Here is a 14,550-nt window from a genome sequence, read left to right on the forward strand (position 1 = left end):
CTGGTAGAAATGAGCTCTATCAGCATGGTTGAATAAGCAGAAAGAGTCTTCCAGCTATCTCAGCTTTAAGACACTTGAAAAAGATCAGAAAACTAGATTTGTTCAATGGATATTTATTTTCATTCCTATGTAGTTACTACTAATATGGATTTATAAAACCAAGAATAAACCATGTTTGTAGCTGTTGCTGGAGAGCTTTAATAGATTTAGAATCAGTTTTGAGAGTTTTACTGGAATTTGTGATTCTCACAGTGCTTTTCTGAATTTTTCCTAGAAAAAAAAATTATTTTCTCACAAATGTGTAACTGGGAGAGTTTGTACAACTGACAAATCCAGGTTTTATAAGAAAATAGAAAATTCCTGTGAATTTCAATGGTTAATTTTTTATTGTCTTTGAGTTCTTGTGGCATTTTATTATGGTGTATGTGAGATACTACCATCATCTTTCATTATCATTGTACTCTTCACAGGGGATATAGAAAAGCAAAGCTATCTTTGCCAACAAGTTTTGCCATTATTATGTAATTATCACAAATTAAAAAAAAAAAGTGAGAAAGTAATAGACTGTGGAAGGATTAAGATTACAGAATATATTAAAAAATAAAAGTTTCTCAGAGTTCGGGAGAGAGAAAATAGTATTTATAATGAAGCTGAAATCCATGTTTCTTCCCAGTATTCCTTTAATTAGATGGTTATTCTACAGCTAAGAATTTTATATTAGTGTTGTTAAAAGTAATAGTCATACAATCTCCAAATCTCTTGAAACACTTCTATCTCATTTTTAACTCTTCAGATTTTATTAATTCAAATGATCTTTGGGGTGTGGGTTTTGTTTTTTTTTTTTCTGGTTGGATTTTTTTTTTTTTTAGAAAGCTTAGAAATTCTTGTTTGCTTTCTGAAGTAGGTTAAATTAATATTCAAAACTTTAATGTTAGGTATTCTGGTGAAATGATCGTTTTGTGAAAAGTAAATTCAGTGAAAGCTTTAGTGGAAGTAGGCTTTAGAATATCAGCTTCACCAGTTTATGCTGATAGTAGGCCTGTATCCATCCATGGTGCATTTCCATATGTATACAAATTTGTTAAAGTATATTCAACAGTATTTCAAGTTACACCCACGTTGCACTCCGGGCATTTTGAAGTGCCAAGTCTCCGTGGGACGCCGCTGTGCGCTTCAGCACCATGGACAGAGCCCACCGCCCTCGGTAGTGTGAAAACTGGCTGTAGAATCATAGAATCACAAAACGTTTTGGGTTGCAAGGGACCTTAAAGATCATCCCGTTCCAAACCCCTGCCATAGGCAGGGACACCTTCCAGTAGACTAGGTTGCTCAACACTGCACCTAACCTGCCCTCCGGGAGTGGGGCAACCATTTCTCTGGGCAACCTGTGCCAGTGTCTCATCAACCTCATAGTAAAGAATTTTGTACTAATGTCTGATCTAAATCTACCCTCTTTCAGTTTAAAGCCATCCCCCTTGTCATATCACTAGACTTTTATATTACTATACCTTCCAATGAAGTCCTCTTTCCAGGTATGAATATCATTTTTTTAAATATAAAAGAGTATTTTACAGCAAAAATATCATTAAATCGAGTTCAAATTAGAGTATATTTTTTGTGACAATAATATTTCTAAAACACTCAGCCCATGCTCACACAATAGGTATGTTGATCTATTATTATCTTTACTTGAACTACTTTAGTACTTCAGAGTTCCTTCATCGTCCAGAATCCCATTGTAGGGATTGAACAAGCATGGAAATTGATCTTTTTCCTGAAGAACAAACCCTCCAAGGGTTTGTGATAACTGTAATGAATGGTTTAAATTGACACAAATATGAGTTGCTACTGAAAGGGATAGTCTCTCCAGCAACTTCCTTGTGTTGATGTTACTGTTTTTTGTGATGCATTAGATCATGGATCCTAATTAAAAATTCCATGGCTTTCATCTAGATCCATTCCTAGGTAACTCTTGCACATTTTCCTCCCCAAACCCTATGGTTTAGTGTGATGAAATTTTCCTCCACAGCAGATAATTTTTGAGCCAGTCCTGCATGCAGGTGGCTGGTAGCTGTTTGATGTGACAGAGCAGGTATAAGTGACAGAAAACTGTCAAGGAAATAGATAAAAGTAGGCACACTCAGCTATTAAGTATAAGGGATGCTTCAGTAAATCAAGCATTGTTATCATGGGGATCATGGCTGGAGACACCTTGGGTGAGGCACTCAGATTGCATATTTGTCTTTCATAAGTAATAGTACCCAAAGTACAAAAGGCAGTTTCAAGATGATATAAAATACAGAAGAGAGTCTTGGATGGAAATAAGTAAAACAGATCACCATAAAAGCTCTTTATTGAGCAATAACGTAACAGTCCTGGCTAAACTCAAGCATTCATTCTTTTTTTCTTACGTAACTTCCCCCCCCCCCCCCCCCCCCGAGGCTTTCAATGAAGTTACAAATGCAATTTATATCTTGCAGAATCAATATTCAAAGAGGAAAAAAGCAGGCACACTTATTTTCTCTGTCTTCATAGTGATGGGTTCTGAATACAGAATTACCTCTTTATTATTAAGCATACTGCACTGTTACATAGTAAAATATGTTATCTGGCAGAACCTCGAGCTTTCTGTGATTATTTGTATACGGATGGATCCAAGTGCTTCATTATTAAAACAATCAATACAGAAAAAAAGTTGTGCAGATTAAATCTCAAGCCAATTTTTAAAAACATTTAAACATTTATCAGTCCTAACCTACTTACTTCGTTTTGAAGCTGTATAATCAAGGGCTAATACTCAATTAAAAACTATATTACAATTGTTTTGGAGGGTAAGAATCCAGCCGAGCCCATTTCCTTGCCAGTAGGTGGAGCCAGCACATAATATGCTGCCTCCTTGTTTCCTCCCCCTCATTTTTCCACCTCCCTCCCCCCCCCCCTCCCCCCCCCCCCCCCAATTTTCTGATCGATGCTGGGATTCAAAGAGTGAATCTCAGAACAGGAAGCAAGAGAAGAGCCTACAGAATACTGCAGAGGTTCCTTTGTTGCTTTGATGGGGAGGTTCTTTCTTTATTTCCTTTTTCATTTCAGTGAAATTAAGAGTTTACAAGCTTCTTTGCCCAGGACAGTGAACCTGCAGTAAGAAGGAGACTCATCACCTATAAGTGTCTGGATATTTCTTATGCCATGATTTGTAATTCTCTTTTAATCAGGTAAGACAACATGATATTTAATAAAAATGCTTAGGCGACAAATTCCTGTTGTTTTGTATGAAGAATCCTCTCCTGTGGTGCCACACCTAGTTTTCAATTAATATTAATAGAGCAAGAGGAGAGGAAATAATAGCCATCTTTACCACTGCATGGATTTTTCATAGTATTTAATTGGATATCAGCACAATAACAAAAATGTTGTTGCTCTTTGGAGTTCTCTCCTCCTGTGTTTCTTTAAGATTGTATGTTTATCATTAGAATTACTTTGGGGCTTGTATTTTTCATCCTAATTGTGGTAATTTGTGCCTGTTGTTTTGAGGTGGCCATCCACAAGTGTTTTCTTTTTCTACTGGAGGTTATATTGGTGCTGTATCCAGAATACAGATTGGAATGTATTTTAAAGCATAGAGATACATCCCTGGGATTGCCCAGTTTTAATGCAGAAATGTGCTGTTGCTTCTTTATGCCATCTTCAGTCAGAAGCTTTCTTTACTTCCTTAATTCATTGTTTTGTTTCTGTGAGGTACAGGAGATTTACAGGATTCTCCCCTCTCTCATTTCCCAAAACAGCCTCTCCCTGTTCTGGAAGACAGAATGGAGGACTTGTCTGTGACTAAACATGGTTTTGCACTGCTGCAAATATCATAGGAAACACATGTGCTTTGTGAACCATTTTATATATGGAAGAATGATTTTATTTTTTTTTCTTACTGCAAAAAAAAAAATCATTCCATGTTGCATGAGAATGGAAAAAAATTTTCCTCCTTTTTTTTTTTTTTTTTTTGGATACATGATACACACTGGGGAGACAGCAGAATGACTCAGGAGGTGGGAAGCTCATGCAGCAGCCCCTGACTCTTCTTTCAGACCTTCTCATTTGGTTTTTATTTTGGGCTCTGTTTTGCTTGGGGTTTTTTTTTAACCTTACTTACAGCAATAATTTATTTAGTTGGGAAAAACAACATAGAAATGCATTGACTTACACAGCCACAGATTAAAGGTCTCAGTAGCCAGTACGTGAGGAAAAAAGAATGTGTGATTAGTTTAAATGCGTTTTGCTTTCTATTATAAGGTGGTGAGTAGGAAAGCACTTAATCAAAAATTTCACACCTGCATGAAGGTAAACTTTATTCTTAGTGTGATTAGAGAAAGGACAGAAAATCGCCTGTTGAGATTTGAATGCTAGATGCTGTCTTTAACATGACTCATTAGATACATGTGAAATGTTAAGAAGGCTCACATGCATCCTTGCCATCTATGCATATTGCCTGCTTAGTTGTATATTTCTGATCAATGTTTACAGTGTGTAAATGGGTCTGGCTCAAGCATTACAGCATCTGAGGATCTCTTCACTAGATGGTAAAGGGTCATCCATTCTTGAAAAGATCTGGAGAGAAGATGAATACTCGAGTCCAAATGATCTGCAGTTTCCTCCAGAGACAAATGCATTAAATAAATGATGCTCTCATGTCTATAGGCCCCAACTCAACAACAGGCATGTCAATGGAATGACTCACATTCTTAATATCAGACAAGTGGACAAGCATCTGGCTACGTTCTCTTGATTTTTAAACTGCACCAATGTTCTGGGAGAGAGTAACTTTTTCTCAATCGCAGCAATTTTGCAGTGTTCATAAAATGCAGTTAGTAGGCATATAGCTTCGAAGACAAGCTACAGGTTTAGTTTTACATTTAAAAAAATGGAAAGAAAAACCATTAAGTTGCTACAAGCCTTAAAAGAAAATCTGAAGTTGAATTCTTACAGATTGTGAACATTAGTCTTGGTAAAATACAAGCATGTAAATGGCCATACCATATCAAAGCATGATCCAGTTACGTTTCAGTAGCAATGAAGTCGATGTTTCTAGAGAAGTTCAAGTGAAAGTTGACCCTAAGAAAGCTGGCCATCCCTACCTTCTGTGAAACTTAATTTTAAGGGATATGTAAGCCTTCAAATTTTTGTTCATCTGAATTATTCTATTTGAAGTGTACCCTGTGCACATCTCAGCATCAGATCTCTGCAGCAGAGACCAGCAGACCCAATCTGCAGCAACAGCAAGAACCCAGCAGCCGTCATGCTGCCAGCACTGCTTGTTCAGTTTATTGATCACAGGCCTTGATGAATGGATTTGCTGGGTCACTACCTGTATTCCCACTCTACCCCTGAGTAGCCTCTAACTGTCCTGCCAAGGGGGTAGAGAGGACACTGAAATCTAATATACCCTACCTGCTTGAATCATACTAGGCATGAACAAATGCAAACGTAATTCCTTCGTATGCATGCAGCTCTCAGCTGCACAAGAATCACAAAGAAGCTTTTTACTGTGTTGCCCCCATTTTTTTAAGGTCACGCACACTTATGCTGACTCCTCCAAAGGACAGTGTGTATCAGCAGCAGGCCCTCATTCTGTACTCTCTCAGAGTGGGAACAGACTCTCCTCCACCAAAACCCCTTGTTCCTCTTTCTTTGCCCTCAGCCCCAGCTTGCTGAGCAGGCAACAGGGATCCCAGAGGCCTCCTTTCTAGAGGCTTCCTGAAGCCACTTGAAAGAATCCATTTCTTGTGCCTCCTCTCCTCTCACTGACATATACCAGTCTCAGAAATGCTGAGTTAAAAGACATTTCTGACAATGGTGGCTGAATCTCTTCTGTTACTGTCTTTGAAAGACAAGTAATGTACCTGATTTCAAAGATGTGTTAATAAGGGGAGGCAAATGGTGTTGTGAACGACTAAATACCATAAGACTCATAAATAAAGCTAAGGAGGAAATTAGTAATTCTGTACTCACTGCATGCATGGGAAGATAGGTAGTAAAGACTGCTTGGGACCAAACTGTTGAAAAAGGACCATTTATAGAAACACTGAACAACTATATTCGTGTTATTGAGTTCAAATTCCTATTGTTTCCAAGCCTGCAACTTAAGCTGTCTTATTTCTGAACCTACTATTATTCCTATTTCTATCCTTATATTCAATTTAAATTAGGTTGCTTCCTATTCCTGCTTCTAACTGGTTTGGGAGCAGCAGGAGGGATTTTCCTCTTCCTGGTCTCAGTATCTCATGCCTCAGCAGCTTTTGCTATCAACAGCAATGAAGGGGCTGTTAACTAACGCTAGGCAGCAACACAGTCAACACGTGGCAGCTTTGTAGGTATTTAGTGCAAGCCACTAAGAAGCTTTTTCTGAGCATATTTAGAAATTATTTTAGAGAAGTGTTGAATGGCCAGATTTCAATAAATTTAAACAGGAGCAACAAAATGCAAACTCTTATATTGCCTGAGCAGCCTACTTGACAAAATTCAGAGTAAAGAGATGGTATCAAAAGTTCTCAAAAAATGGCTGGAAATATATTTTAATGCTGCAGTATTACCAGTATACTCATTAAGTAATTGCAAAAATAGTTTTTAACGTTCCTATTAAAAAAAAAAAGAAATAACATAGATTAATTGTTCTTGTCTTTTGTTTTTTTAAACTTGTAGGTTACTGAAACAATACTTTCAAACTTTTCCCAATAAGCAGATTAAAAATGTACTTTTTCTATGAAATGGTGAAGCTTTTTCTGTTATAAGCATTCAAGCTGAAAGAAGCAGCACCATGAGAACACATGGATCTTGCATTGTCAAGTTAAGTTTTTCTTTCTAACTTCATTGAAAGAAGTATCTCGCCATTTATAGTGTCATTAATGAAAGGAATCAGGACGAGGCCAACAGCATAAATAAATTCAGTCTCAACAATTAATATTTGGCAAAGCTGAAGGCATAAGGAAGAGATTCTCATGACGGACACTCTTAAGGAATCAAAACTGTCAGCTCTGTTCATACTGTACAGAAAAAAGTTCAAAAACGATTTTAAAGTCAGCAATAACTTATTTTTTTACATCTCTAAGTTCAATGATTGTTTCTGTGTGAAGTTTTCTTAGGTTTTATGTAACTGTGATCGCAGTTGCTTCTTGATTTTTAGCTCAGCTTCCCTTAAATGTGGGCAGAATGTGATTTTGGCCAGGTGAATTGTTCTTGAACTGCTATGCTAGTCAGTTCTCACTCATCTTTCTGGAAATCCTCACAGGTACTTCCTATTATGCAGTGAAAATGCAGGCCTCTCCCATCAAGAAAGATGGCCATGTTCAGTAAGATAACGATTGCTCTATGCAGTATATAGTTACCTTACTTGCACAAACTGATAACATATAACATTAGCACACACGCATTTAAGATGATGGATATCCAGGCTTTGAACGTACAGCAAGGGATCTTCTCGTGGTCTAACATGGAACTTGGCATATGACAGGAGAACCCTGGGTTTCATGCCATATGGCGCTGCTTGTCTGGTCTTAAATGGAGTTGTAAGGTACAGCTTTTGTGTACAGCTAGAAGATGTCAAATGAGCTATTCTACCAAAAACAATTGGGTACCATTCAACCCTGCAGTAAAAAGCATGACTGCAGTAGGTTTAGCCAGCTCTCATCTTAGTACTTTGGTTTCAAAGGCAGTGTATGTGCTTTAAACAAACCCACCTGATTATTACGGCTACTCATCTGACCTGCTAACCTGTCACTCCATAGCTTTCTGGTCACTGATACCGAGCTAACTAAATTAAGACTACAATATTTCTGCATCTACCACTGTCATTGCTCTGATAGATGTGCAAATTTTCCTTTAGTTACATTATTACCAGCAGGCTTTTAGAGTGGGGCAGAAACAGTCTTCCTGTTTGAACGGGTGTCATTTATACATTTTCTTTTCTGTACCATCCTCATCATATCTCACCATCCTCAGTGTAACTGCAAAATTCTCACCAGACTTTGACCCCAATGTAGTTTCGTTTGATGATGAATGTAAATGACTCACTCTGAAATTAGGAATCTGACTCAAGTTCTTCAAAGCCATAGACTGTGTTCTAGACTCACCCATTTGTCTCGGTAGAATCACAGATATATTGAGTCAGATTCCACATATGTATACAAAATGGAGTCAGATGCATGCAGAAAAATCTGTCAGTCTGTGAGTTCGAGAATAAAAATGGCCAGGGTTTAATGCACTGTAAACTGCATACAGATAGAGCACGGTCAGAAGGAACTTTCCTTTCCCTAGACATAGCAGTCTGAATTTGCTGTTTAAAAATGAGTTCCATAAACAAGTTAACAACAAAAAGAAGTTTGAAGTAGCACTCAGGTATCTAAACAGACCATGTGCTTATAAGGAAGTGTATGGCAAATGTCTATACAACCACAACTCTTATGAAACTAGTACTCTCTGAGTACACTTACTGTATTTTGCTTATTATTAAATATTTGTACCGAATCCAAAACAGTGGAAAATCCTACCTCTTGGGCTGCAAGACAACCTTTGTTAGATCAGTTTTCTCCACTGGAAATCTCTAGTGTGGTTATTCTAACTGGGACTGCGGCATGCAAGGTCGGATCGCAATGTATAACAGGTGTACTTGTAGAGCATGTGAGCTCCATGTGTTTTCTCTTTACTGAGAGTCAATAATGAAACCATGGAAACTAAAAGATAAGTACTGATACCAGGCAGAATGAAAAAAAATCTTCCATCTGTAGTGGTGCTAACCTGAAAACAGACACAGGGTAAACACCGCAAGATTGTTTCCAGATTGAGACGTCAGTGACAGCTGCACAAGCATCATGATGGCAAATGCATTCACGCAGGTTAGATTTTGCAGTGCAGGGGCAGGTTTCCATTTTGTAGAATGGGAAGTACCACAAAAGTGCTGATAGCAGACAGCCTCCTAGGTACCACGGTACTACTACTGTAAAATTCCCCTAGCAAAGCAATGAGGCTGTACTTTGAAAATACTAGGGTGCAGGATGAGCTAACTTTTTTTAATTTGGCTTCTGGAAAATACTAATAGACAAAATGAAAATCACCCGATTTTACTGTCAGTAGCAATGGTAGATTGCACATCTTTAAAGTTATTAAGGAAATCAATTTGATTAGGAAGCAGGAGACTGTTACTGTGCCACGTTTATGAGAGTCACTTTTCAATAGAGTAACATTTCACATCTTGCGAACAGTTTGCTTTTGTAGTTTTGTTGGCTAAACACATGCAACAGTCAGAACATTTTTTAAGAGTTATTGTTTCAATTTTTTTTTTTTACAATATTTTCAGTTAGAGTTAACATTTAAAGCACTCCACAGCCTTTACAACATTTGTGACTGTAAAAAGACATTTGTGCTTTTGCCAGCTGTAGTTTTTATGAATTACATGATCTTTGATCTCAAGCAAAGCTTCAGCCCTCAAAGACAAGCTGAAGGCAAGCTAGTCTTTGCACAGAGAGAAATCTGTTACTCTCCTCCACCAGCATCCTTCGGGGGAGGGGGGGGGGGGGGAGGAGGGGGAATTGTTAAATTTGAATGTAAGCCTCAGGGTATGAAAATGGTGACCTTTAATATTATATAGGACACTTGGGTGCTGTTACTTAGGCTGATATCTTGCACTGTGGAGTTGCAGAGGCTGGGAACACAGAAGCATTCTCCATTGCTGGGAAAGGGATTATACAGCTTTTCTCAGTATTGACCTCACTTCCAAATTAGTTTAAGGATTCACACATTCTCAAAATAATCTGTCCTTAGTGAGAAAGATGATGGATATGATGTAGAAATTGAATGAGCTGGTACAAATATTGTGAAGATGGGGAAACAGATCTGAAACTGTGCTAAGGAAAGGAAATATCCCCTGAGAATCTGGAGAACAGCGATTGATTGGGGGGGGAATAATCAAAGGGGGAGGGGGAGGAAGAGAAATTTTAGGAGAGTACACAAATTCAATTCATACAGTTCATACAAAAAGTTCAAGACTCCATTGTAAAGCAAATATTGAAATATGTATCCATGTTCCGGTATGGAGGTGAGCAGCATGGTGTGCATGGCTACAGTGGAAACATCTCTTTACAGTGGTACAGCACCAGGTCGCAGGTGATGCTGTGAGCAAGGAAGGCTTGTAAGAACTCTTTGGGGAGCTCCTGTATTCCCTCTAATCAGAACCCATTTTGCTGGCTCAAACACAGTGGGAAAGGAAAAACTCTCCTGAAGAGGTTTTCAACATCTGCTCCCTTGATTTATTCACATGTACCAACAAATGCAAATGGAATATACTCAAAGAAAATTTACACTTAGGAAATTATTTCGATCTGGAGTAGATTGTCAAACGCCACTGAACAAATCTCAGTTCTGAGCCACCCAACTATAACGGGCTGCAGTTGTATTTTAGCCCGGGCTTTTGTAGATTATCCTGAGCGATCCTTCTTTTCCCCATAGTTATGAAACTGCCATGAACAAGCCTCCCCTCCTTTTTTTAAAAAAAAAAGTTACCTTGAAACTGAATCTGCTTTTTTAAAGACAGTGGCTGAACCTCACAGCTGTTGGTTATCTGTAGTTTCTTTCATTATGTATTTCCCCTCTTATGAATAAAATGAGAAGCTAAAATAGATTAGTTTGGGGCAGTTATATGGTGTAACTGTTTAGCTTTTAATTTCTGGGACATTCCTATACTTAAAAGGAGAAGTGGCACAGAAGTTTTCTTAACTTCAGTAGCCAGGAAAGTAATGTCTAAGTATAAAAGAAGGCACCTATTTTATTGCAATAATAATATTCCAGTAAGCAACTTACTATTTGATTCTCATGAATTTGGTGTGTCCCAGTTGATGCTCATATTAACTCAGGGGACTGTTATGAGCCATACTGTGCAGAATGTCAGAATAAACACTCATAAAAATCTCCTCTGATCCTAAATTTATCAATATGCATTGCTCCCTTAGGCCTTTCAACTTTCTTGATGGAATAGTGATATCACCTTTCTGCTCTTACTTAACTGCACATCTGCCATATGCACTCTGTCCCTCAGGATAACTTGATTCATAAATATTTTTTACAGTGTTCAGAAGATTCTCAATTAATGTCTTGATATGACAGTCAGGTTATCAGGACACTATAAAAGGCAAACAGAAACCAGGCCTGGCAAGCTGTTTCAGGGGCAGGGGGTTTAATGGCATTTCTATTTAATTTTGGGCCAATTAACTTCTTTATTTTCTTTCAGATAAAAAAATAATCTTCTGAATTTAATAGAGAGTTGTTTAATGCTTCCTAATGTCATATATCTGACTGAGCTTTTCATTACCCAGAGAAACAAACATGCTGGTCATGTCACCAGGGAGTAGCGGTGATCTTGCTGTCTTCCTCTGCATGGGAGGCTGGGGGGTTGAAGCTGTAGCACTTGTTTTCTGGTGTTTCCTGTATAATGGTCTGAGAAATGCTATATAACCACTCAGCTGTGTTCTGCAAGTCACCAACCGTATTACTCATCATAGAATTTAATTTTATGCTGTTTGGTTTAATATTTCCTTTTTGGTTGCCAAACTTTGAATATACAACCACCCTTATCAGCCTCACACTGTGACATCTTCATTTAAAAGACATACTTACGCAGTTACAGAGATACCTGTAGTGTGAAGTTCTGGACAGTTGGCAAAACTCCAGACAAAACTATTAAAAGTACAGTAACTAATATATATGCTAAGTACTACAACAAGAATATTAATTTCTCACCCTGCCTCTGTTAATGTGTATCAGTACGCAAACTACATGTATTTTACTATGTTATTCTGTTTTCAAAAGTACACATGGTTCTGTTTTTCAAAATGTAGAATTAGAATAATGTTAATAGGTGCAGAAGAAGTGCCTGATATTTAATAAAGAGACTTGGAAGTACAGGGTTCCACTAAATAGTTTACATTTAAAAAACTGCATTAAAAATGTTAGTCAGTGGCAGAGCTGAGCAGTCAGTTGTGGGACACTGAATTAAGACTGTCTTTACATTCTAGAAATCAGACATACGATTCGTAGCCACCTACAAATTTGAGTGAATTGTGCAACTGAATTGAGTGAATTGCCTGCCATCATATTGGAGTACTGAGTAGGAGTCATCTCATCTCTCTCCCTTTATTGTCAGTGGAGAGAAACAGGCACTTCAAGGGCACAACTTGCCTCATCTTAAGCTAGGTACCTAAAATAGGTCAGAAGAATTGACTTTTAATGGACCCATTTTTCTCCAGTGAGTATGAAAGGAGTTCACACTAGCTTAGATGTGGATGCCTACAGATACAGACATCTGATGCCAGGGAAGGTGAATCCTGCTCATGATACAGGCAGAGGTGACATCCAGTTCTCCAAAATAGAATTCTGGCCTTACACATAGGACAGTATGTTTTGCCCATGTAGTTATTTTCCTTTTTCCTCTTCCCACTAGTCATTTCTCCCAGTCCATGTGCAGCACCAGTGAAAAGGACGTCTCCTCCAAGACAAATCTCACTGCTTTTAAGAGCTCACTCATATTGTGTACTATAGAAGGCAGTAAATGCTGGATTATAGTTATCTACTGACAAATGGACCAAAAGGCAGGCAGATCTCAATTTAACATATGCTGTCATTCGAGTCCCCTTTCCCGCGGCAATAAATTGTTTTTATTGGAGTATTTGTACACGATTTTAGGGTGACCATACTGCTACTCACAGGAATAATCAGGAGCTGTTGAAGGTGTGTTTACATATACGTTAGACCTTGAACTTGTCATCTTTAAACTCATTTTCAGATTTTATTGTCCATCCTTCCAACTAATTCCAGTCCAGTTATCTCAGCTTTTTATTCCTCTCTTGCCCACTAAGTCCAAGCTTTACTGTTTTGTCCTGTTTCAGCATCTGCCATTATACTGGCTCCCTCCTACCTCTCTTCCCTTTTCCTTCACTTTTTCCCAGCCCAGTCTCCTATGAGGTCAAATTGATCAACCTGGGTGATTTTCTTGGCCATAAAAATCTACAAGTCTTTCTTTGATCTTTTAGTGTCTCCCCAAACAGCCTCCAGCACTACTACAGCTAACTTTGAGTCATTCTCTTTATCCAAGCAGACAGTTCTCTCACATATAGTTTCCCTGGAGGTTTTTTTCTTCAGTCCCAGATATGTCTCCCTTTCTCCCTACCTTCCCTCTTTTCCTTCTGTATTTCCCTCTGTAGGTTTTGGGTTTTTTTTTTTAAACCAATGTATAGGATCATAACACAAAGACGAAATCATTCCCACTCTTAGGTCAGCAGTCCACAAAAACACACACTTCAGCTGCAGGTAAATGCCATCAGCTGGACACTGAAACATTAACAGGAAAAGCATTATTTCTGGAATTCACACCTTTAAACCTCTGGGGTGTTCTTCTGAATATGTGAAAACTGACCGTTCACAATTTTCCAACTCTAGGCAAGAATCATAGACACCACTCCAACAGAAAAGTCCAAAATTCAGAATGCTGCTCTGCAAAAAAAGTTCTGCAAGACTTCATGCTTGGAAAAATAGCAGCTATAAAATTCTAAAGACAAATACATATACATCATTTTTTCTTGGAAATGGTTGCATCATTTGAGCTGAAGCTTCCCTGCAAAAATCAGCCTGAGGCAAAAATGGAAAATTTTAGCCCTGGCACTTCAAGTTTGGCATAATCAAGCAAGGAAAGGGAAGGAGGCAGGGGTAGAAATAAAAGGAAAAGAGGACAGGTCAGGCATCTCAGTAATAAACAGTACTGCCTGCCCCATCTGTAATTATCACAAAACATGCCAACCTGTAACTAGTAGCTGGCTTGGATCCATCTGCATTCTATCCCTAAGGATATACTAACAATTGCTAACACATAAACCATCATAAGACTAAAGCATACCTTAAAAGCAGATACAGCACCTCATCCATGACTTAATTTCCAGAATCACTGAAATCACTTTGCTTTTTGCTTGACTGCAGTGGCAATTTCCTGAAAAAATGCCAACTCTTCCATTCCAGTGGCAAAGGGAATCTGGTGGAGGCCATGTGTGGGGAAGGGAGTTGTGCTTTTTAATTGCCTGTTTGCTATTTCTATCTGTTTTGGAGACCTTGATATGTTTCCAGATGCAGCCACATAGTAGGATAGTCAGGTAGGAGCATGAGTACGGCTGATAAGGAAACAGAGTCTGTGGCATCCTGCCCTTGGAGGCTGATGGGTATCCAGGGAGTTACTGCTTCTTTCAAGCTGCATTAACTCCTGCAGGATCCCCTCAGCAGCTGGTGCTGGGCAGCTGCAAAGGAGCCTGTCAGCAACAGAGCAGTTACCAGATGGAAAATTCTTGTATGGTATCCACAGAGATGTTCGTTGCCCCATGTCGGGTGGTCCTCACGCTTCCTGTGTCTATTGGTTTTGGTTTTAGAAATAAGTTTGTCACTAATAAACTCTCTTTTCAATTGCAGGCCTATTTAGAGAATACTCCATTTAGATTCAGATTCTCTTTATTTTGCAGAGTGACAAATTACATA

General features: G+C 38.4%; 1 protein-coding gene across 4 annotated transcripts in view; it reads left to right on the forward strand.

The window, feature by feature from the left end:
- Positions 1 to 2,953: 2,953 nt before the first annotated feature.
- Positions 2,954 to 14,550, forward strand: part of LOC133268727 (sodium channel protein type 2 subunit alpha) — a 79,250-nt gene continuing 67,653 nt past the window's right edge. For all 4 annotated transcript variants that reach the window (XM_061452290.1, XM_061452319.1, XM_061452281.1 and 1 more), the window contains exon 1: positions 2,954 to 3,212. The gene's annotated coding sequence lies outside the window, so the exon portion shown is untranslated. The remainder of the gene's footprint in view (positions 3,213 to 14,550) is intronic.

The sequence above is a fragment of the Pezoporus flaviventris genome, unplaced genomic scaffold (genome assembly GCF_033815535.1).
Source record: "Pezoporus flaviventris isolate CSIRO_AGI_PZ_B2104156 unplaced genomic scaffold, CSIRO_AGI_Pfla_v1 ptg000001l, whole genome shotgun sequence".
NCBI lineage: Eukaryota > Metazoa > Chordata > Aves > Psittaciformes > Psittacidae > Pezoporus > Pezoporus flaviventris.